General features: G+C 46.4%; 1 long non-coding RNA gene across 1 annotated transcript in view; it reads right to left on the bottom strand.

Moving 5' to 3' along the window:
• Nucleotides 1-239: 239 nt before the first annotated feature.
• LOC108793721 overlaps nucleotides 240-25,667 on the bottom strand; it is a 35,757-nt gene continuing 10,329 nt past the window's right edge. Inside the window, exon 3 of the long non-coding RNA XR_001941660.1 lies at nucleotides 240-328. This is a non-coding gene — a long non-coding RNA (uncharacterized LOC108793721). The remainder of the gene's footprint in view (nucleotides 329-25,667) is intronic.

Here is a 25,667-nt window from a genome sequence, read left to right as displayed (position 1 = left end):
ACACTCATAAGCAACGATTGAGGATTCTGTTATATTTTCTTCGTTCAGCCTGCAGGTTGAACAAAGAAAATATAACCGTGTAAACAAAGCTTAAGTTTCAGTGTAAACTGCACTGCTTAGGGATGTTCTAATTTACTATGCACATTTAGTGAAGTGCTGTTTGTGTGAGAAAAAGGGAACAATATTCAGAGGTATATAGTAAAAGAATATATTAGTGAAGAAACTTACTTGAAATTTTTTTCTAAATTCTTGCTCCTGTTTTTGTTTTTTTTTCAGGTTTGTGTCATTCCTCCAGTTAGTAATTAAAACATTCTGCTCCACTGGACTGCTTAAACAGAAAAGAACATATGCATTTGTTCAAATAATACATGGAAAGAAAAAAACATTCTTGGCAGTGTCCAAAATTACAGGCCCAGAAAAAACTTGCAGCCTTTGCATTAATTACTCTTTTACTAGTTTTTCTTTTTTTTCAATGTCTTTATTGAAAAGTAGAATACAACGTACACAAGTACACAGAAAGTACAATAACGTCTCAATGATTTGTTACAGTAATATACAGCAAGTCAGAGACATTGCAGCCATCGTACAACTGTACGTAAGAATATTTCTCAATCCAAACATCAACTCAGTGGCGGTCTGCCTCATCACTTACACTGAACAATGCACTAATAATATGGGGGTAAGAGCATGTGCAACCCCTTTCATGTCGTCCGATTGTATATTGCTATTCAGCAAGGAGGACATAAAGTTGCGCTTCGAGGGCAGGAGGGGGGGCACACGTCCGCACCTTCCGAATACGTGAGTTGTCGTAGTTTGAAGGATGGATTGCAAATACAGGTGGGATGGAGTAAGGTGGAGAATGGAAAGTGGAGAGAAAAAGCAGTGGAAGGGGGTGAACAGCATGAAGAAGGATAAGAGTGACATACAGGTGTTTAGGTAGAGAACAGGATAGGGAAAGGGCAAGTGAAAGGACAAGATACAGAGGTATACAGGACAAAGGTTATTTAGCGGAAGCTGGGTGTTCTCTCCGGCCCGTCACCTTTTAATACCTGCCCGGGGGGTGCCGCCGGCGAGGTGCAGCTAAACTCAGCCATTTCACGGGAATAGACCTCTGAATCTTGAAAGGCTAACCAGGGGGCTCCAGGTGGACCCGAACTTCCCCTCCGTGTTTTTAAGAGTGGAGGAGAGGCCCTCCATATGGTAAATGCAGTCAACTTTAGTAATCCACATACGGAGGGGGGAGCGTTTCCATAGTAAAAGGGATACAAGCAGGGGCAGCATTCAGTAAATGCACAGCCAAGGATACTAAGAGACCACTCCGAAAGGTGTGGCAAGCATGCCACTGGGTTGTTTTTTAGATTAAGCATGGTCAGTTTTTCAATGATCTCTAGGACCTGGTCCCAAAAGGGGCATAGTTTCGAACACGTCCAGAAAATATGAAACAGTGTACCAGGGAGGGATTGGCAACACCAACAAAGGGGTGAGACCCGGGGGAACATGGAGTGTAGTAAGGTTGGTACCTTGTAACACCTAGGTACAACCTTATAGCTCCTGGATTTTGCAGGCAATGGAGGACTTGTGGGCCAGAGAACATATTGAAATCTTTTTGGGCTTGGGTAAACTGCATATCAAGGTCCATTTCCCATTTGGCCAGGAAACCAGGTCCCGATGTAGAAGTGGGTCCCGCTAGGGTAGATTAAATAAAGGAAACTACATGTCGTACCTGCGAGCCGGCTCGACTGTGCCATGGGGCGCTAGGGGATCTAGGGTAACGGGGATGGAGCATAAGAAATGTCGGATTTGGAGCACGCTCCAGTGATCTGAGGGAAGGCCAACTGAAGCTCTTATTTCATCAACGGAAAGCCAGCGGTCCCTTGTGCGGAAGTTACTAGCCCAAAAAATCCCCTGTCCATAAAGTCAACTCAGCCTGCCCCCCTTCATACCCAGTGCACTTTTACTAGTTTTAAAGAGGAAGTATGGTAGTTTTCTCTTTTTTTTTTTTAAAGAAAGAAAAAAAGATGATCTTTTAAACAATTGTATTCATATGTGTGTTAAAAAAACTTGTTCCTGTTTATAATTATAATTACTCATGTATATGAGAACAGTCATATTTTCTTATTACATATGCTGGCTCTGCTTCCTGCTTTTCAATGCTATGCGATTGTTTTTCTTTACTGCTCCTCCTTTCAGGGCTTGGAAGAATACGAATAGGCTGAACAAAGCTGTTAACCCTTTAAGGATCAAGGCCTTTTTTTTTCATTTTTTGCACCCATGTTATAATCCACATTTTAGGCCTGGAAATTATTTAAAACCCCCAAACGTTATGTATTTTCCGAAAGCCAAGACCCTTTAGAATAAAATGGTGGCAGTTGCAAATTTTTTTCCAAGTAAAATTTTTATTGAAGCAAATAGTAAAGTAGTTACAAGGCGAAACGTGTAATATGCACAGTGCTTCAATGCAGTTTACAATATTACATACATGGATCTGATCCTGGAATATAGGAATGGCTACCATGGCAGATTAACCAGTAGACAAGTTAAGCGTCAGACTGCACTCTTCTCAATGATACAGGGAATGTGTCACCGGTGGGTTTCTTATCCTGTGAGAGTCCAGGCTATGTTAGAGAGAGCTTGATGGTAATGGTGCAGAGTATAATTACAAGGGGAGTATGGTGTTTAGGTGTGGTAGTTAGAAAAGGCATTTCAGGATCCGACGCATTCGTTCACAGTAGTACAAATGGTGGTATGGGGGAGGGAAAAAGAGCTTCAAGAGGTGGGGGAAAAGACGGGTGGAAAAAGAAAAGGAAGGGGCGGGGATAATCTGGCTGTGGATGAGGGGGGGGGGTTAAAGATTATGAGATAAATAGGGGGTCTCCCCTCACAAGGTAAGAAGGTGGTGATCTATGCTAGAGGGGCATGAATCTTTCGATCCAGGGGGACCATATTTTCTCATACTTCTGCATGGTGTTTTCCACTTGTGCTGTCCGCTTCTCATGTGACATTGTCCAGTTCACATGTCGTTTGAGGTTAGAAATGCTATGTGTATTAGCCAAGATTTGGCTATTTCTCGTTTAGCCGCTGTTAGGACATGGAGGCTCAATTTGAAAGCTGATACAGGGAGACCCACCGGTTTGCAATTAAGAAGGGCGAAAGTGGGATCTTTACTCATGGTTCGTTGAAATAAGGATGAACGTATGTGGAACACACGGTCCCAATACTTAGCGACTTTCGGGCACTGCAACCATATGTGGTAGAAGGTTCCCAGGTCCAGGCATCCCCCGTAAACATAGCGGAGAAGAGTGTGGTTGAAATTTCGCAATCCTCACAGGTACCATGTAACATCGCATTAACACTTTATAATTGATCGCCAACATACTGACACAGCGTGAACTAGATTTTGTGTTGAGCCATGATTGCTGCCACATGTCATTCTCCAGAGGGGACCCTAAATCTTGCTCCCAGTGGAGTGTGTAGGATGGGGTAGATTGGGTAGGGGATAACAGTAGGTGATTGTAAAGTGTGGAGATGATACCAGGGGCATGGGGATTGTCTTGGCAGATCCTTTCGAATGGACTTAGTAGTTGGGGTGGGGACGAGTGTCGCATGTGAGTGAGAATGAAGTTCTTAATTTGAAGGTATCGAAAGAGTTCTTTAGTAGGTTGTAGTGTTCCTGTAGATATGGGAAAGGTTTCACACCCGTAAGGGTTTGGAGTTTCCTAAAATGTGTAAGGCCTTTGTCAGACCAGGTTTGCAAGCTAGAGGGGTTAGAAGTGGCTGGTGGGAAAGTGGGGTTCCGCAGATAAGATAGTAGTGGCAATTGTGGGGAGGTTAGATTCATGTTTTTATTAGGGAATCCCAAAGACGGAGTGAAGAGGAGGTGATGGGGTTTAGTGGGGAGGGTCTCTTTTGAGGTTGTTGCCAAAGAAGGTTTCCTGTCTAAGTGTGGGGATGGAAAGAGTCCTCAGGCAACACCCAACATGGGATTTTCTTTCTCTGCGTGGTTTTTGGCTAGTTGTCCTATTTGAGCTGCCTGGTAGTATTTCAGGAAATTAGGGACACCTAGCCCACCTCGTTTTTTCAGCAAGTAAATTGTGTTGCGGGGTATCCTAGGAGGTCTATCATTCCATATGAATTGCATTACTTTAGATTGTAGTGTGCGAAGTACCAAAGTGGGAACTGTCACGGGTAGAACCCTGAATAGATATAGAATTTTATGTAGAAAGGACATTTTTATGGCCGCTATTCTGCCTAGCCAAGATAGTTGGTATCTAGACCACGTTCTGAGTAGGTTCATCAGTTTGTTTATCAGGGCTGGGTAGTTGCCTCTATAGAGTGTGGGGTAAGATGAGGTTAGGTGTATTCCTAGGTAGGGGAGTGTGGCATCAGACCAGCGGTATGGGAAGCTCGTTTTCAGGGTCTCAACCAACTGGGTTGGGAGAGATATGTTAAGAGCAGTAGATTTGAAGTCATTGACACAAAGTCCCGATATGGAGGCAAATTGAGTAAGGGTATGTTTAAGATTAGGGAGAGAGATAATAGGGTTGCTGATGGTAAGGAGGGCATCATCTGCAAATAAACAAATTTTATGGGTGGTACCAGCGTTAGATATTCCAGTGATGTCAGGGAAAGAACACATGTTGCAGGCCAGAGGTTCTAGGATTAAGGCAAAAAGTAGTGGTGATAGGGGACTGCCTTGTCTGGTACCTCCTAAGGATATCAAATGTCGGTGAGTGATAACCCGAATACGTTACATGTGCTGTGGGTTTGTTGTAGAGTGACGTTATCCATGTGAGAAAGTGGCAGCCAAAGCCCCATCGTCAGAGTGTGGTGAAGAGGTAGGGCCAGGACACTTTGTCAAAGGCTTTTTTGATGTCTAAGGACAAGAGCATTGCGGGAGTGTTTTGAGCCCTGGCGATGTGGGTAAGCAGGGTTATCCTGCGGACGTTATCCCCTGCCTGTCTACTGGGTATAAAACCAACCTGGTCTTGTGTCACCAGTTGTCCAATCACTTGATTCAGTCTGTTTGCCAAAACTTTAGCGAGTCGTTTTACATCTACATTCAATAGGGATATAGGTCTAAAGTTTGAGCATTCAGAGTTGTCTGTGTTTGGTTTGGGTATCATGCAGATGGATGCTGGGAGGTAATCTCGGTTTAGGGTACCACCAGATCTGATAAAATTGAAAGAGGCGGTTAGAAGGGGTGCAAGTTGTTCTTTAAAGGTGCTATAATAGGCTACTGTGAAGCAGTCTGGGCCTGGTCCCTTCCCTTTAGAAAGGGAGCTAATGGCGAAAAGGATTTCCCGATCTGTGATCGGGTCCTCAAGGGCTGCAATCTGCGCCGGTAGTAGGGAGGGGAGAGCAATGTCTGCTAAGAAGCGATCTGTCTCCTCAGTTGATGTGGGGTTCAGTGGGGAGTAAAAGGGATGAGAGATGTTTGTGGAAGAGATCAAGGATGGTAAGAGGGTTACTGGTGTGAGATCCTGAGGTGGTGCGTACTCTGGTTTAAAAGAGGGGTCAAGCATTCGCAGTCTTGCCAATAGGGTGTCTGCTCTATTACCCTTAAGGTAGAATTTGTGGGCTGTACGGTGTAGTTGCTTGGATGCGTGTCCAGTCAGTAGGAGGTTGAGCGCTTGACGTGCAGTTTCCAGTTTAGTTTTGTTGGATGGTGTGGGGAATTGGGTGAAGGTTTGGGTGCAGAAATAGTAGTCTTGCTCTAAGGACGCCAGACATTTGAGTCTGTCTTTTTTTCAATCGGGAGGCAAGTTGGATAAGTTTACCCCTGAGTACTGGTTTGTGAGCTTCCCAGAGCAATGTCGGGGATATGTCTGGGGTTAGGTTATTTTCCACATAGTCAGCCAGGTAGGACGTTATGGTGCTTTTAATTATTGGATCTGACAGTAGGGAGTCATTCAAGGTCCATGTGAAGGGTTTATGTGGAGGGGAAATACCTGATAGGTGTAGGGTGACCGCGGAGTGGTCTGACCATGGGATGGGAAGGATTTTCGATTGCATGATAGAGGGGGCAAGTGATGAGAATATGGTCTATTCTGGAGAATACATCATGTGGGTGGGAGTAATGTGTAAAGTCTACCTTGTGAGGGTTTACCTCTCTCCAGCAATCAATGAGTGCATGAGTACAGATAAGGTTGTGAAATGTCTCGGCTGAGGTCAAGTATGTTGGAGTGTCTTTGGATCTATCTTTGTGTGGGAATAGGACCAGATTGGAGCCCCCACACATGATAACAGTGCCCACACTGTTGGCTTGTATTTTACACAATAAATCTGAGAAAAAAGGGATTTGGTCAGTATTGGGGGCATAGTAAGATACTTGGGTGACTTCAGAATCATGCAGGAGTCCCGTGAGTATCAAATATCTGCCAAGTGGGTCACGGACTGTAGAGTGGCATAAGAAAATTAGCTGAGCGGCGAAAGCCGATCAAAATCCCCTTTCTTTTACAGGTATCATTGGCCATGTATATGATGGGGTATTGAGCATGAAAATATTTAGGGCATGATGTCCTGGAGAAGTGAGTCTCCTGTAAACAGACAATGTCAGCATGAGAGGAGCAGAAAAAGCGCTTGTTGGGAGAGTTAAGGCCCTGGACGTTAAGGCTCAGAATTTTGAGGGTCATGTCAGTGGTATTGTGGGGAGGTGCTTCAAGGATCTGAGGTTGCTTAAAGACGTGTCTCTGCAAAGATCATGACCCGGCCTCATCGCACTGCCAGATGGGTGGAAGATAGAGGGGAGAGGAGTAAAGTGGGAAGAGAGGAAAAGGGGAGATAGGGGGACAGGAGGTGTTGAGATGCAATAAAGACATCATAAAAATAACTGATGCAATATAAAACAAAAACAAAAAAACAGTGTGCAGCAAATACTGCAGGCAGAGGATATCCGCATCAATGTCGAAACGTTGGGCAGGGAGATCCATATGATCCCTGTCTACCCGAGGTCAGGGGAGCACATTGACTAACTCCCCCGGACAATCGTATGCAACAGTATTCCGAAAACATCCCTATGAGAGGGATCCAAGAACTTCAGTTGCTACTATGTAATACAGGATAATTTAACGTAAACTAAGCAGGCGTTAGACAATGTATGAAATTGGGAGGCAATAAGTTGTTTAACTAAAGGGAAAGGGGGAGGGCGGCCTGTCAGGCTCGAGGATCGGTGTGTAATTTTGATGGGATTAGGTGTTTCTACTACATCCATGCTCCGTTAGGGCATTCTATTGTCAGCGGGAAGGTAGTTAAGTAACAGTTGCCTACTAATTCAATTCTCTACTGGTTGAGTTCCCACCAACTAGATAGGGGGCCATCTCTCATGGTCAATAAGCACACTTACCACTATGAGATCCTCGATCCTGAGTTAGCCGGATCAGTGTCTTTACACCCCAATGGTGTGGGAATTGTGTTGAAGGCAATTGTCTCGTACGGGACTGCTTATAGGAGACACTAAACATGGTAACCTCGCAAATAACACAGTTGGGTACCTCCATATTATAATTCAACGGGGAAGGAGATGGCTTCTCAACAAGCACTCCCGCCAGGGCAAGGTATAGGGAACACACTGTGTGTGTTACAATGGTGAGTCTTTGCAACAGTCAAAGACAGGAACAATAAGAGGCCAGTTACCTCCAGCACGTGGAGCTGTGGGCAAGGGGGTCAACTGGGGCACATCAGGGTCCTGTCGCTCAGGACGGCAGGTCCATCCGGAAGGTTGCAAATAGGTGGTGAACTTTGCTTGGTGGGGGTCCAGAGTTAATCAGTCTGATGGTCCTTGTCTGGAACGCCATCTTAGTGACTGGTCCGCGGGATTCCCCTGAATGGTTGTGGTCAGAGTCACTGCGGTTATGTTTAGAGGAGGAGGATTGGTTGCTGGACAGGATGTGCGTTGGAGAGCGAGGATCTTGTAGGCCCAAGGCGGCTAGCTTGGCTCTGGTTTCCTCCATGGTGGTGCAGGAGTGGTGTCTACCGCCGTGTGCAAAGAGGAGATGAAAAGGGTATCCACACTTGTAAGGGAATATGATGTTTGGTCAGCACTTCCAGGCAGGGTTTCAGTTCCCTCCACTTAGAGATGGTGGTCGGGGCCAGGTCGCTGAAGAGCTGATATTCGTGGCCCTGGAAAGCTTGTTTCTGGCTGCCGTTAGAAGGGTTTCTTTGGTACGGTAGTAGTGCAGCTTGACCAATATATCTCGGGGTGGGCCGTCAGGCTTTTTGCGGGTTAGCGTGTGGTGAACCCTGTCCATTTCTAGGCGTTCAGCAGGGAGTTCTGGTGCTAGTTCCTGGAAGAGGGCCAATGCTGTGGAGAATAAGTCCGTAATATGTTCCGGTAGGCCTCGGATACGTAAGTTGGAGCGGCGGGACCTATTCTCCATATCTTCTAATTTAGTTAGGAGGGTTTTGTTGTTGTCCTTGAGAGATTCTAGCTCTTTTGCCTGATCAGCCAGATCGCTTGTAAAGTCGTCACATCTGTCCTCCAGGGCCGCATTGCGGTGACCTATCTCCCGGATCTCCTTTAGGAGGCGGTCAGTGATCTGCTTGGACGTTACATGGAGTGCCTTCTGGAGCATGGCATCAAATTGATGTAGGAGTGCAGAGTGGGAGCGTTTCTGCTGGCGAGGGATTGCCTGCTCTCCGTCATCCATATCACTGCTCGAGGCTGAGGCAGTCTGAGATGGGGCTGTGCGTGTGGCGGGAGACGACACCATCTTGGCCGAGGCGCAAGCTAAGGTTTTCCCGTATTTTTGGTCTTTAGGCTGCTCTTGGATCGGGACTGCGACATGCGACACCGGGTGTCGATCCGGAGGTAAGTTTCGGCTGTTTAGGAGCAGTCTACTCCGTGCTTGTGGGTGTTTTGTCTGGGGGAGTCACGGAGTTGTCTCACTTACCACCCGTCATCGGCAGCCGCGCGCATGCGCCCTTGGCAGTTGCAAATTTTTATGTTGCACGACATTAGCGCAACGTATTATCAAACCCAAACATTTAGTGAAAAATGCACTTAAGATAAATTGAATGCCCCAAAATACAATATAATACCATTTCTTTTGTAAAATATAAAAGGTATGGTTACAGCGAGTAAATGGATACCCAACATGCCCAAGGTAAAAATTGTGCGTGTTCGTGAAACTGCAACAGAATTCAATACCCCAAAAAGTCCATACACAATGATTTAAAACCCCCCACAGGTAATCAGTTTAGAGATATGTGTAAATATTGGCCCTAGAATTATTGCTCTCACTCTGGCGTGCGCAGCGATACCCAACATGTGCAGCGCGATCAACCTTTTTTTACGTAGGCGCACCCGAAGCATGTTTACGTTTTGCTCCAACGCGCGTGCATGCAGGGGACTTAAACATTTTTTGTTTTTCTTTAACAGGAAAGCCCAGGAACAGGAAACAAGGCAGGGGTTTAGACTTCATGACGAGATTATCCCGTCATAGGTCGTGAAGGGGTTAAGAGAGAGACGGAGTAATTGTACGAGGGCAGGCTGATAAATTTTGCCTCCACTTAAATAGAAAAGATATTTTAATGAAATTAAAAAATTCCTACATTATTTATTTGCAAAGCTGCATAATTATTTGCCTAGAAAATCACCACGTACTTCAATACACTTCCGCCAACAGTGCACTAGTTTTTGAAATCTGTCCTTAAGTGTTGGGAACAGGTGGCAATCACTAGAAGCCAGCACTGGTCTATAGTGGATGCAAGAGCATATATAATATTATTATTATTATTATGATGTCCCCCAGTGTCAATAATAATAATGACACTGGGGGGACATAATAATAATGACACCAGGGGAACATAATAATAATAACACCGGGGGGACATAATAATAATAATAATGACACCAGGGGACTTAATAATGATAATAATGACACCAGGGTACATAAAATTTATAATAATGACACCAGGGGACTTAATAATGATAATAATGACACCAGGGTACATAATAATGATAATAATGACACCAGGGGGACATAATAATAATAATGACTACAGTGGACATAATAATAATGATACCAGGGGACATAATAATGACACAGGTGGGATATAATAATAATGACACGGGGGGACGACACACATAATAATGACTCCAGAGCAGGGCCGTAGATAATTTTTTTTCCTGGGGGGGGTTCAGCTTCCTCAAATTATAAGACTTTATCTAGCAGACACACTTTTCTAGGTGAGAGACTCCTCAGCCTTCCCCTAGCAAATTATGCTGCCCGGCGCCGAGTGTCAGCTTGAGGTAGGGTGGGCTCCATCCATATGTGCATTGCTTATAGCTCTCTCTCATGTCCTGTACAGGTGGCTTGGCCCGGTCTGACGCCACATTCTGGCTCCCTGCACCTCTACAGGACATGAGAGGGAGCTGTACAAACAATGCACATATGGATGGAGCTCCGTCACAGTACAGCAGCCAACACTGGGCCCCAGGCTAAGGATCCACTCCAGTTCTGACAAGGTAAGGAGACTGGGTGGATCTTAAAAAAATAACTTTTTTTTGGAGTGTGTATGTGTGTGTGTGTGTGAGATTGTGTCTGTGGTTGTGTGTTTTTGAGTGCCCATTCACACTAGTACAGTGCGCTAATCGCACAGTCCCGCGCGATTAACGCACTGTACTTCGCAATCGCACCTACCATGGGCTGTGCAGAGTCTCAGGTGGGCTGTGCAGAGTCTCAGGTGGGTTGCGGGGTCTCAGATGGCCTGTGCAGAGTTTCAAATGGGCTGTGCGGTCTCAGGTAGGCTGTGGGGTCTCTGGTGGGCTGGGCAGAGTCTCAGGTCGGCTGTGGGGTCTCGGGTGGCCTGTGGGGTCTCTGGTGGGCTGTGTGGAGTCTCAGGTGGGCTGTGCATAGTCTTAGGTGGGCTGTGGGGGTCTCAGGTGGCCTGGTGGGGTCTCTGGTGGGCTGTGCAAAGTTTTAGGTGGGCTGTGCAGAGTCTCAGGTGGGCTGTGTGGAGTCTCTGGTGGCCCGGTTGGGTCTCTGGTGGGTTGTGCGAAATTTTAGGTGGGCTGTGCGGAGTCTCGAGTTGGCTGTGCGGGGTCTAGGGTTGCCTGGTGGGGTCTCAAGTTGTGATTTGCGCTTTAAAAGCGGTTTAAACTTACTTGTGTCTTCTCCGCGCGCTCCCGTCTGAAAATCTGAAACTGCTCGGGCGGCCGCAAAGCATCTTGTGGTGGGCGCATGCGCAGTTCGGATTTTTAGCAGGGAGACGAGGAGAGACGCAAGGTAAGTCAATGGACGCGTGCACCCGCATGCAGACACCATGGGACAGGAAGTGCCAGCAAGCTCAGAGGAGTCAGCGCTGGACGGAGACCGGCCGCACTGCTGGGGGGACAGATAAAAACATCAGGAAAGAAGATCGGATTAAGAGGCATCATTTAAGGTAAGTGCTTTAATTAACATTAGGGGGAGGGAAACATTTTTTTTACTTTAATGTCACTTTAACTTTATTGTGTCCCCCCCTACCTGATTTGCTCGCTCTGTCTCCATGCAACCTTCTGATCCTGATCACTGGAAGGACACCCTGTCTTCTGCAGGGCCCGCACCGAGACATGAGACATGTACAGATCATTCAGGGCCAGGCAGAAACATGTACATCTGAAGGGATGCCGGGGATGTCCTGTTTGATAAAACATTGGTGTCTGCTCCAGCCATCACCGATGTTTTAGCAAACAGGACATCCCCGGCATCCCTTTAGATGGGCCCTTCTCTGGAGCCTTCAGAACGCTGTTAAACTCCGTGCCCGGGAGTACGTGCTCCCCTCTGCCCTCCCCTCGCTAGCCACTGCCAGGACACTCTGGGGGGGGTTTGAACCCCCCCCTTATCTACGCCCCTGCTCCTAGACTCCAATTATTCAAGTCTTCAAGAAAAATATAGCAAGTTGCCTTGACTTTTTTTTTACAGATAATGCTGCTACTTTTTACACCAGCCATGCCTCAGAAAAAGGAGGTAGACCTTTTTGTATCCAGCACTTTGGCATATTAGTTAAATGTTTTTAACAGGGCATAAATAGAAAGGCAGCTAATGCAGACAGAGGTAAATGCGTGGACCAATAAGAGAATAGAAAGAAGAACAAAGAAGCCAAATCTGGACACAGCATTTAGGAAGTATGAGGAAAGTTAAGGGAACTGAAAGAAAAATTGGTAAGACTGGTTCCACATGCTAGGCATCAGATCATTAATAAATGCTAGTAAATACCTTTTGTCAATTTTCAATCTTCATGTAAACACAAAGGACATATGCTGTGTTCAGATTTGACTTGAAGAGTCATAATTCTGAATTATTATATGTTGCTAACAGTTGTTTAGGAACTAAATATGTCCATTGTAAAAAGTAACAATACTCAAATATCAAAGTCCCACCGCTCCAATTTTATCTTCAGTAGTACACCAGCAATGTATGCCGGGTACAGACTACAGGTGCATTCTCACCTCCCAGAAGAATCCTCAAGTATCAGCCGCACTCCACCGGTATACGTATAAAATAAACATTATTGTGTAAATCCATGAGTATACACCACCAAACAATCCCCCATGCCCCCATGCCATCCTCTTACGGTTTCACCACCTGGGCTTAAAGGAGAACTATGAGGTGAGTGCTTTTCACTCACCTCATAGTTCTAGCCGACCTGTGACAATGAGACTGTCACAGGTCGGCTCAGTAGATCGGGAGGTGAGCGAACACATACCGGCGTTCGCTCACCTCTCGATCCAGTCACAGCTCTCTGCCGTGACAGGGGAGGGGCTGGATTCCCCCCGCTCCGATCCTCCAGCGCTGACTGGCGGAACGAACGGGGGAGGGGTACAGCTGGCTCTGCCTCTAGATAGGCAGAGCCAGTTTCACTCATGCAGCTGGGCGGATCCAGACATAATTGTCGGGATCCGCTTCAGCTGCGGCGTCTCAGTATACCGCGAGCAGCAGCTCACGGTATACTGAGCTTAGGGTGATGGGAGGACGCTAGTTTGTGTCCTACCGTTACCCTAAGGAGAACTATAGGGAAAAGCCTTAACCCCATAGTTCTCCTTTAATCATAGAGGTCTATGATTAAGTCCAGGGGTGTAACGCGTATTACATTTAAAAGAAAATTGTGACAAAAAAAACAGTATATGTTTTAGGAAAGTAAAACCCATCAGTGATATTTTGGTAAATAGTGGCTTCCAACATCATGACCGCTGAAAACAAATCAGATAGGGAAGTAAAAAAAATGTGGCAAATATGATTACTATGACTTTATATTAATGGGGGGTACTTTGAGATTGTCGATTGGAAGACTCCTTAAGTGGATCCTTCAATGCATCTACAGACTTTAATACTCAGGGGGTCATTTACATTTTAGTTTGTACCCATGGAGTGTTTTACCCGAGAAAGGCTTGTAGGACTGTAAAGAAAAAAATTATTAAATGATCATATATATGATATAGGGACATATAATTTATAGCCTCTGGTGGCAAGCCATTTCATATTTCAATATGAGAGTCATTTGGAATTTTTTAAAGATTTGGGACTTAGAAAAGGTTGAACCAGACCTATGTAAGGATGATTCTGACAGATATTGCAAAGTGAAAAAAAGTGGATTTCGGAACTGGAAGCAACATAACCACAAGGTTTACATTACAGTTTACGTTCTTTGTTATATATTATTGTAATTAAAATATAAAAAATATTGAAAACATATAGGGTCCCCAAAAACTTGTGCCACCCAACCTACATTCTAGAATACACCAACAGTGAAAAAAACTGGGCTTTCTAAGATGGCAATACCACAATAAACATATTCAAAGTAATTAAAACATACAAAGTTTTATTAAGACGTATTAAAATCCCATAAACACAACCACATTGTAGTTACAGATATTCAAGACCATCGTAATGCTAGACTTCACAGGTTGTACCTCTTTGACCTATTACATATACAAATGCTAAATATAATTAGAGTCCCTTGATTATCTGAGGGTCCCACATCCATACCCCTCCTCTTAAATATTGAAGAGAGCTGCGACGTCCGCCAATCAGAGGGCGTTACGTCACCATGGGCGTGACCAAATCCATGCTTGTGCGGAAGCCCGCCTCTTACTGGCCCCCCTCACCAGACCTGGAATACCACCACTTGGGTAGAACTCCTCCCCTCTTACTACTGACAGCAAGAAATTACGCCCATCCACCCTGGGAGAGCAAAGGGAACAGCCGGTGGGGAGCCGGAAAGCAATCCGTCTCTCTGGAGAGCCGGAAAGAGGGATTGCAGCATGATCTATCCACAGCTAAAATGGGAGGGTGGGGGGTGGGTGGCAGGGCAAAACCGCCCCTGGCAGGTGTTTTATCAAAGTTTGTGACTACGTTCGAATGTGTGACCGGTGACATGGTCACAGATTCCAACGTAATCCCGCCCAGTTTCACAGCAGTGGAATGTGTCACCGCCCATTAGTTTAAGCATTCCAATGCTTTCTCTGTGTTCTATCAACATTTGTGACTACGTTGGAATGTGTGACCTGTGACGTGGTCACACATTCCAACATAATCTCGCCCAGTTTTTCGGCAGTGGAATGTGTGACCCATTCCAACGCTTTGTCGGCTGTTCCAGGGCAGATCGGCTCACTGCGCATGTGCAGGAGAACAGATCATCTGCCTGGAAAAGCTGATCGGTCTCAAATGTCACTTCTATTGGACTTTGTGAGTACCGCAGAGGGGGGTGTTTCACAAACAGTAACTGCAGGAGTGTTAAAATCAGCCAGGAAGCACCACAGATATATAAAAAATATACCTGCGGTGCTCGCTGGCTGATTTTAACACTCCTCCAGTTACTGTTTGTGAATCCCTCTCCCTCTGCGGCACTCACAAACAGGGCCATCTTTAATATTGATTGGACCCCGGGCAAAACATTTTCTTGGGCCCCCCACCACGCCCCCCATGCAATATTGCCCACTATATGCTGACAGAGCAGAGCCACGCTGCAGCTGGGATGGATCCAAAAAATATTGTCCAGATCCACCCCACCGCCTGATTGACAGCTGACTCTACCTCTCTAGAGCTTGTGTCCACCCCATCCATCCCTCCAGTCAGCATTGGAGGATCAGAGAGGGGGGGTATTCCTGCGAGGAGCCGTGACTGACAGTCACCGCTCTCTGCAGAGAGAGTGAGTGCAGAAACTGAGTGATCAGCGGTATGTGATCGCTCAGTTCTCAATCAAGAGAGCCAACCTGTGGCAGCTTCAGTAACTAGGGGGAAGTGCACATTTCACTCTCCCCATAATTCTACTTTCATGGTAAATGTGTGGATAATTCGCCACCTACCACTTCCACTGCATAGAATAGCAACAATAATAATAATGACATCTGAGCATTCCCCCTGGTGTCATTATTATTATTATGTCCCCCCTGTGTCATTATTATGTCCCCTGGTATCATTATTATTATGTCCACTAAAGTCATTATTATTATATTTATTATTATTATTATGTCCCCTGGTGTCATTATCATTATTATGTCCCCTGGAGTCATTATCATTATTATGTCCCCTGGAGTCATTATCATTATTATGTCCCCAGATGTCAATATTATTATTATGTCCTCTGGAGTTGCGAGTGCACGCGTTCATAAACTTACCTTGCGTCTCTCCTCGTCTCCCGGCCAAAAATCCAAGATGCTTTGCGGCCGCCCGAGCAGTTTTGGATTTTCAGACGGGAGCGCGTGGGGAAGACACAGGTAAGTTTAAACCGCTTTTAAAGTGCAAAGCACAACTTGAGACCCCACCAGACCACCCGAGATCCCGCACAACCCACTCGAAACCCCGCACAGCCCACCCGAGACTCCGCACAGCCCACCTGAGACTCCGCACAGCCCAACTAAAATTAAGCACAACCCACCAGAGACCCCACCGGGCCACCAGTGTCATGTACCGTACTTCAGGGAGGTGCGGTGGATCTCAGCTGCAGTTCTAACCAGTAGGGTTTGAAAATGCGGTGTCAGGCTAAAATCCCAGGCGGATTGCAGCTACCAACAAACTTGGTAGCTGGAATTACTGGAGACGAAGAGGTGGCCACGGGCTCTTCTTCTTGAATACGTGAAAGGGAATCCGCCTTTCCGTTCCTTGATCCGGGACGATAGGAAATGATCAAATCGAACGGTCAAAGAACAGACTCCATCGGACTTGTCTTCCGGAAAGGGTCCTGAGATACTGGAGATTACGATGATCGGTAAAGATGGTGAACGGGAATCTTGTTCCCTCTAGTAGGTGTCTCCAGGTTTCTAGGGCAACCTTGATCGCGAGGAGTTCTTTCTCCCCAATGGGGTAGTTCGTCTCGGCTGCAGTGAGGGTTTTAGAGAAGAAGGCCACTGGGTGCAGAGGGTTATCCAGCCCTGAGCGCTGTGATTAAGACGCCCCCTATTGCTATATGCGAGGCATCGACCTCCAATATGTAGTGGTACTGTGGGTTAGGTAGTTGCAGGATTGGGGCTGAGGTGAAACTTTGCTTTAGTAAACCGAAGGCTCTTTCAGCTTTGCTGGACCATGAGAAGACAGTGTTGGAGCCAGTAAGGGCAGTTAAAGGCTTAACAATTGAGGAGAAGTTCCGTATGAATTTTCTGTAGTAATTGGAAAAGCCTAGGAAGCGTTGCAGGGCTTTCCTTGTCTTTGGAGCTGGCCATTTCACGATGCAGTCTACCTTTGCTTGATCCATCTCAATCCCAGAAGGAGATATGACGTACCCCAGAAATGAGATGACGGTCTGTTCAAAAACACATTTCGACAACTTCACGTACAGGGAGTGAGCCCTGAGTCGAGAGAGGATCCACCATACGTGTTTTCTGTGGCTTTCCAAATCGTTGGAGTATACTAGAATGTCGTCAAGGTACACGACAACACAGACATCAAGGAGGTCTCTGAAGATGTCGTTTATCAGGTGTTGGAAGGTAGCGGGGGCGTTGCACAACCCGAAGGGCATGACGGTGTACTCGAAGAGACCGTATCTCATTTTGAAAGCGGTCTTCCATTCGTCTCCCTTGTGGACTCTGATGAGGTTATAAGCCCCTCGGTGATGACGTTTTGTGAAGATTCGGGCATCTTGTAGTCTCTCAATAAGTTCTGGTATCAATGGGAGAGGATAGCGATTCTTGACGGTCACTTTGTTGAGTGCTCGGTAGTCAATAATAGGTCTGAGTGATCCATCCTTGTTTTTTACGAAGAACATACCGGCACTAGCTGGTGAGGTGGAAGGTCTAATGAAACCTTTCCGGAGATTCTCCTCCAGGTATCCTTTGAGGTGGATCAGCTCAGGTTCCGAGAGTGGGTATACTCGGCCAGTGGGAATGGTGCTACCAGGTATCAGATCTATCGGACAGTCATACGGCCTGTGTGGTGAAAGGGTCTCAGCCAGCTGCATGCTGAAAACCTCTGCAAATTCTTTGTATTGAGGAGGAGCCTCCTCTTTGGTAACGGACAACAAAGGTGTTATGGGATAACACGTTTCGTTGCAATATTTAGACTGGAGTCGAAGAGTCTGCTCCACCCATAGGATGGTGGGTTGATGAAGCTTGAGCCACGGCAGACCGAGTACTACAGGAAAAACTGGGGAGGAAATCACTTCTAGTGTCAGGAATTCAGTGTGTGTCTTACCACAGGTGACAAGCAGAGTTTGTGTCTGGTAACAGATCAGACCCGAAGGAGCCTTGGATCCGTCCAAGAAACTGACAGACAAGGGAGTGTTGCGGTATTTTATTTTTAACAACAAGACTGTGGTCGATGAAGTTTCCACAGGCCCCTGTGTCAATCATGGCCTCAGCGACGATCCTCTCTTGGTCCCACTGCAAGGTCAAGGAGAGAAATATGTAAGCACGGGGTTGCGTAATGGTAGGGGTGAGCTTATAGATGGGGTAAAGGTTACCTTCTGCCTTGGGGTTAGCCTGGGGACAGCTCCATATGGTATGCCTTGGGGAGGCACAATAGAGGCAGAGGTGCTTCTCCCGTCTTCTTGCTCTCTCCATCTGAGACAGGGGTCCTCGGATGGCTCCGACTTCCATTGGCTCCTCACCGAGTGAAGGACTTCTCTGGGTTGGTGTGTAGGAATACCCTAAAACCCGCTCAGACCTCCTTTCACGGAGTCTTCTGTCGATAGAAATGGCTCGTTGAAGTATCTCCTCTAGGGTAGGAGGAAGTTCCGAACGAGCAAGCTCGTCTTTAAGCGCCTCAGAAAGACCAAGACGGAACTGATTCCGTAGACCAATGTCAGTCCATTCAGTCTCCCTGGCCCATCTGGTGAATTCAACGACGTAGTCTTCTACTGGTCTCCTTCCTTGTTTTAGGGCCCTAATAGCGGTTTCAGCTGTCAACTGCTTGGTGGAGTCTCCGTACAAGCGTGACATGGTCTCCAAAAAAACGGGAAAAGAGTTCAAAATCGGATCCTCTTTCTCAACGTAAGTATCTGCCCAGGCTCTGGGCTCGCCTCTTAGGTACGAAATTAGGGTGAGAACTTTAACCCTGTCGGTTGGATAAGTCCTGGGTTGTAGCTCAAACAGTAATTTGTTGGCGCTAACAAACTCCCGGTATTTGCGTCGGTCACCAGTGAAGGGTTCAGGGGGGCTGACCTTGGGTTCAGGCAGTTCCCTATTGGGGGCCGGATCGATAGGAATTTGAGCACGTAAGGTCTGGTTCTCATGCCGGACGGCTTGAACCGTTAACGTCAGTGCTTCGACCTTCTGGGCGAGGGCCAGGACGTAAGTGGTTAGTTCCGCTGGATCCATTAGTTTTAAGGTTCCACTATTCTGTCATGTACCGTACTTCAGGGAGGTGCGGTGGATCTCAGCTGCAGTTCTAACCAGTAGGGTTTGAAAATGCGGTGTCAGGCTAAAATCCCAGGCGGCACTCTCAATCACAAACGGAGAGTTTGGGATTTAGAAATCATTTACCGCAGAAAAAATAAGGTGGCTAAGGTGCACTATGTATGAGGAATATTACTCCATATTCCTAATATCATCACAGGTAAGTACTTGTGGTTGAGGAGATTGAAACCCCTTGGTTCTGCTGATCCTTAGGGCTCCTGGGAATGCCTCCAAATGTTGGTGGTGAGAGGTCCGGGTAATAGGCTGGTTGCTGGTGATGCTGAGTAGCTCCTGGGGTGTTGGGCCATGAACCCAATAGTGGAACGCCGTCCATGGGTTCAGAGGCCTCTTATATACTGGTGGAAGAGGAGCCTCGCGGCGTGACGTCACTTCCGCATTCCACCCTGGAACGCATAGCAGTACGCGCCCAGGGGGAGGAGGCGCCCTGTTACGTCCACGGCCGATGCGTTCCACTCTGGAACGCAGCCGGCTCGTGAAACCGATCCCGGGACCATTACAACCAGAGACTCCACACAGCCTACCTGAGACGCCACACAGCCCACCTGAGACTCCGCACAGCCCACGTAAAACTTTGCACAGCCCACCAGAGACCCCCACAGCCCACCTAAGACTCCACACAGCCCACCAGAGACCCCACCAGGCCACCCGAGACCCCACAGCCGACCCGAGACTCTGCACAGCCAACCTGAAACTCTGCACAGCCCACCTGAGACTATGCACAACCCACCAGAGACCCCACAGCCTACCTGAGACCGCACAGCCCATTTGAAACTGCACAGCCCACCTGAAACTCTGCACAGGCCATCTGAGACCCCGCAACCCACCTGAGACTCTGCACAGCCCACCTGAGACTCTGCACAGCCCACCACCCAGGAGCAACACAGAGTATGTAGCTTCATATTATTCTGCGTTGCTATATAATATATTGCTGGGATTTGTAGTTCTCTACAGCTGGTGGTATTCTGTATTGCTGTATAATATATTGCTATGTGGTGGGCCTCCATGTCAGGTCAGTGGCTTTAGACCCGCTTCTGTGCTCCCTTCTTTTGGTGCGGCAGCACACTTCCAGAACCACCATGAAGTGTAGGCTTGAAATCACTCAAGTCTCTCCTCCATGACAGATTAGAAGGCGCACTGCCGGGAAAATAGAAGCAAGCCCAGAAGTGGCTCCTAAATTATCAAAGCAGCACTGGAGAATGAGGCGATTTGAAGGTAGATCAGGAGGGGAAAACATAGGCAAGGGAACAGTTGGTCTACAGCAGTGGTTCTCAACCTGTGTAACCTCAGGACCCACATTTGTCCTTGGTAATTAAGTCGTGACCCAAGTTGCACTGCAATGGAACGCATGGCATTGCGGTACTGCACGTTACAACACGGGCAATAAAACTGTGGGTGGGAGGTGCGTTTGGGGTGCCATTCAAATGAATGGCAATGCAATGCACTTCTCACACCAAAATGCATGGCAGGTGCGATTGCGAAGTACAGTGCGTTAATCGCGCGGGACTGTGCGATTAACGCACTGTACTAGTGTGAATGTGCCCTCAAAAACACACAACCACAGACACAATCTCACACACACACATACACACTCCAAAAAAAAAAAAAGTTATTTTTTTAAGATCCACCCAGTCTCCTTACCTTGTCAGAACTGGAGTAGATCCCTAGCCTGGGGCCCAGTGTGGGCTGCTGTACTGTGACGGAGCTCCATCCATATGTGCATTGCTTGTAGAGCTCCCTCTCATGTCCTGTAGAGGTGCAGGGAGCCAGAATGTGGCGTCACACCGGGCCAGCCACCTCTACAGGACATGCGAGGGAGCTATAAGCAATGCACATATGGATGGAGCCCACCCTACCTCAAGCTGACACTCGGCGCCGGGCAGCATATTTTGAATGACTGCTTGGCGCAAGAACTGACAGTGCTGTGCTAGGGGAAGGCTGAGGAGTCTCTCGCCTAGAAAAGTGTGTCTGCTAGATAAAGTCTTATAATTTGAGGAAGCTGAACCCCCCCAGGGAAAAACATTATCTATGGCCCTGTCTAGGAGGTGTTATTAATTCTCTTATTCCCAGATAATTTTTTGTACAAGTCATTCTCTATTGAGAACGCTGGTCAGATGTTCACTGAAACGTCTTCAAGAAAAATACAGCAAGTCCAGTTGCCTTGACTTATTTTTTAAAGATATACCATGACCTGGATGATTGAGAACCTTCACAGACATGTAGCAGCATTGCATTGCATTGCCCAGGAAAAAAGTTTATTATCTGTTGTTCCTACTCAAACAATTGGAGATTGGTTCACACATGTCCCACCAAATGAGAACATAAAATCTATGCACACGCTAACAATGAATTTCTCCTTTTTCATTCCTTTTTGTCTGCAAATATATTATGTTGTTCCTACTCAAACAATTGGAGATTGGTTCACACATGTCCCACCAAATGAGAACATAAAATCTATGCACACGCTAACAATGAATTTCTCCTTTTTCATTCTTTTTGTCTGCAAATATATTAATTAAAAGTGTTTTGTTATATCTGTTTGATAAGTGCAAAAAACACTTGTTGATTTTGCCAGAAACCTTGTTGATGGTAACTTCCTGCCTGTGGGCAAGGAGAGGTTATGGAAATGAGGAGGGAGAAGAGAAGAGGAAAAGTCTGTGTTCTGTGTATTGCAACAGAAATGAAATAGTCAGAGCTGACAACAAGAATTTAGAGCTGTGTTGTCATGTCAGAGAAGATGGCAGGTGAATACTATATTTCTAGCACATTAACTGTTATTTTTCTATACTTGAAGTGTGTTTAAAGAGATAAAACATGGGAATATGTGAATGTATTCCAGAGATGTAGTAAATGCGTTTTTTTTTTCTTTTTCATTTTGCCTGAAACTGGCCACACAATATCTGTACAAATTCCTTTACAAAGTGTGAGGGCCTATTGAAGCAGTCCAATTAGTTTAATCTTAAAAAGTAGGGCTCTAGCACTACATATTTCTTAAATCTAAAGAAGAATGTATCTTCTGTTTCAATGTTTTTATTGTTTAAAACAAAGTAGACACAGATAATGGGTTCACAGTGCTCCAAAATAGGAGTTAGTCAAGGAACAATACAAACATAATGAATGCAAAATCATATCCTATGATGTGCAGCATTAAGAGCAAGCAGGTGTCTCGCCCATAGTTGTGTGGCAAGAATTTACATTTTGTGTACCATCAAAATTAACAGGTTTTACACCTCTTAGGGGAGAACCCAGGAAGGGAAGCAAAGACCAAGGGGGAAGGGAGGATGAGGTAGCGGGGAAGAGACCCCCCAGGGAGAAAAGGAAGAAGAAAGGAGCAAAGGGGAAAGGGAGAAGGGTAATGGTATCTCTCATACCAATAGTGTTGGCAGGTCCCACCTCGGACCGTCATTCATTGCTTTTGACCGGCAGCAGAGTCGGCCCAGCCCCTCCACTAATACCAGAGCCATTTCAAAGTTCAGATCCCATCAGATACCCCGGTAGCTCATTGGATCCATGTTAGGGTGGCTATACCGGAGCCAAGGTTCCCAGATGCCCAGAAACGTATTATGTTTGTCTTCTAAAATACTGGAGAGGTGTTCATTAAGCATAACATTATCTAGCCTATTGCCAAATTCCACATAAGAGATTTGTTGCTTCTTCCAGTTGCTGCCAAGGTCAGCTTGGCTGCTAGGAAAATGAAGTGTGTTAAGGCTCGCTGTGTTTTATTTAATCCAGGTATAGACAAGTGGAAGAGGGCATATTGAAGGTCTCTGGGAACACGTATGTCAAAAAGGGAACCAAGCAGTCTAAATATCTTTATCCAAAAGCGAGTGGCTAATGGGCATCGCCACCATACATGTATCATATCTCCCACTTCCCTGCAACCTCGGAAGCAATCATGCGAAGCCGAAGGGAATTGGCGGGCCAACCGTGCCGGGACCAGGTACCATCTCATTACCACTTTATATGCAACTTCAGCATTTGTGACATTTATAGAGCAGCTCGCCATATTCCTCAACATCTGCTGCCAGTCCTTCGCGACCCATTTATGTTGTAATTCCCCCTCCCAGCCTCTCGAATACTTGTGGTCGGAGTGGCTAACCAGCCTGTTCAGTTGGGCATATAATATTGTCACTAGACCCAGGCCCCCAGGTGAGTGAAGGCAGATATGTTCAAAACATGTGAGACCGAGTAGGGTCTTCCCTCTTAGTCAGGGTGGAGATCCAATGGTGAAGTTGGATGTACATGTAACGTTCAACCTCAGGTATCTTGTTATGTTTCCGTAGGTGGGCCCATGAAGGTATGGCAGGGGTGCGCAGGAAATCTTGCACTATACGAAACCCGTTATTCGTCCACCATCGGAAAGCTTTGGGGTCGTCCATACCCGGCCTAAACAATGGTTGGGCCAATAAGGGGAGAAGTGGTAAGTATGGCGAGAGGAAGTTTGCTGAATACTTGAGAGAATCCCACACTTGTAGAGCATGCACCATAAGGGGACTCAACTGCTTGGGCCTGTTACAGGATGGTAGCCAGGGCAGTGCAGAAAGGGGTAATGGGGAGCAATTTGGAATTTCCAACATAATCCATAACGGCGGAGACCTGCATTGATGTATGGTTATCAATGGTAGGAGCTGAGAGGCTCAGTAATATAGCATTATATTGGGTAGGCCTATCCCCCTATCTCTTTTATGGTTATATAGGGTGGCCCGAGCCACTCAAGCTTTACGGGGGTGCCAGAGGAACTGGAGAATACTCCGCTGCATTGACCTCATAGCATGAGAGGGTATATTCACTGGTAGAGTTGTAAAATAGTACAGGAGTTCGGGCAAGAGAGTCATCTTTATAGCCGAGACCCTACCCAGCCACGAGAGATTATATGGTAACCATGACGTTAGTAGCTGTTTCAAAGCTTTGAACAACGGAACATAGTTTGTGTGACAAAGTGTCATAAGAGGCAGTAATCTTAATGCCTAGATAACGTATGTAAGACTTTGCCCAATCAAATGAGAAGTTGGTGCTGAGATGGTCATACATTGATTTGGGTAGGGTCCCATTCAGTGCAGCTGACTTCTCCCAGTTAACCTTTAACCCAGATATGGCAGAAAATTGTCGGAGGATATTTAGCAGATTAGGTACTGTGGTGTGCAGCTGCGTCAGGGTGAGCATTACATCGTCCGCCAAAAGGCTAGTTTTATATTCCACCCCAGCCATTTCAATCCCTTTAATGTTGGGGTTAGAGCGAAGAAGAATGGCCATGGGTTCAATCACCAAGGCAAAAAGAGCTGGAGACAGGGGGCAGCCCTGACGGGTGCCTCTCTTGATTGGGATCTCCTGTGAGAGGTGGCCCAAGTAGTTCACTTGGGCCTTTGGGTTCGAGTAAAGGACTCGCAGGCAGGTCAAGAAGGAGTCTCCAAAGCCCCATTTGCGTAGTATATAATATAGGTATTCCCAGGAGATAGAATCAAAGGCCCTCTGCAGGTCCAGTGACAGTATGAAACCAGGAATATTACAAGATTGGAGGGTATGAATCAAGTGGATTATTTTGCGGATGTTATCCCCAGCCTGTCTACCTGGTATGAAGCCTACCTGGTCCCTGTGGATAATGTAGGGAAGTATAGAATTGAGACGGGTGGCCAATATTTTAGTGAGAATTTTAAGGTCAATATTTAATAGAGATATGGGTCTATAATTATTGGGGTTGCTGGGATCCAGATTGTATCTTCTATAAATACAAACAGCTATCATATCTGTACATTGGTGCCCAACCTGAAGCTAGGGCTATTGCCGTTTCTGCAAGTGAAACCTGAACACTCTAGCGCTGCATGCGGCATTTTTTTTTTTTGGGGAGAATATAGAGGAGACAGTGAGGAGGGGCTGCCAGGAGAAAGAGCAAAGGGAGACAGCCAGGGGAGGGGGTAAGTTGACTGTCTATAGAGGACTACAAATCCCAGTAATACAGGTGAAACTCGAATAATTAGAATATCGTGCAAAAGTAATTGCAGTAAGTGCTGCAAAAGGGGCCCAAACCAAGTACTGAGTACATATGCATGCTTGTACTTTTCAGAGGTCCGATATTGTTCTATGTACAATCCTTGTTTTATTGATTGCATGTAATAATCTACTTTTTTGAGGTTGTGGATTTGGGGTTCTTGGGGTTTTCATGAGCTGTAAGCCATAATCATCACAATTATGACAAATCACGGCTTGAATTATCTTGCTTTGCATGTAATGAGTCTATCTCATATATTAGTTTCACCTTTTAAGTTGCATTAGTGAAATAAATGAACTTTGCACGATATTCTAATTATTCGAGTTTCACCTGTATATTATACAGCAATACAAAATAATATGAAGCTACATACTCTGTGTTGTTCTGGGGTGGGGCCCTCCAGGGTCTCACTAGGGCTGTGTGGGGTCTCAGGTGGACTCTGTGGGCTCTCAGGTGGGCTTTCAGATGGGCTGTACAGGATGTGCAGGCTCTCAGGTTGGCTGTGTAAGCTCTTAGACGGGCTATGCGGACTGCCCAAGAGACTCCAAGAGCCAGCTCACCTTTTCAGAAGATGCCCTGTACACCGTTGACTCCAGCACATAAGTGACCCACTCCTTTGTGAAAGTGCCCATTAAGCAGTCAAAGTCAGGACCCCACCAGGCAGCTGTCCCCACACATGCCAGCAAACTGGAACAGGCAAAGTTGGGCTGACAACAGAGCTGAAGGTGCTTCATTTTTGCTGAAGGTGCTTTTTTTTTGTGTCCGGGTGTTAGCCGTCTTGAAACCCGGACACAAGACTCAAAAACCAGACTGTCCAGGTGAATCCTGGAAAGGTGGCAACCCTACCTGCAGCCA

Source organism: Nanorana parkeri, unplaced genomic scaffold (assembly GCF_000935625.1).
Source record: "Nanorana parkeri isolate BGI_ZX_2015 unplaced genomic scaffold, ASM93562v1 scaffold776, whole genome shotgun sequence".
In the NCBI taxonomy this organism is placed as follows: Eukaryota; Metazoa; Chordata; class Amphibia; order Anura; family Dicroglossidae; genus Nanorana; species Nanorana parkeri.
This window is presented reverse-complemented; position numbering and strand designations above follow the sequence as displayed.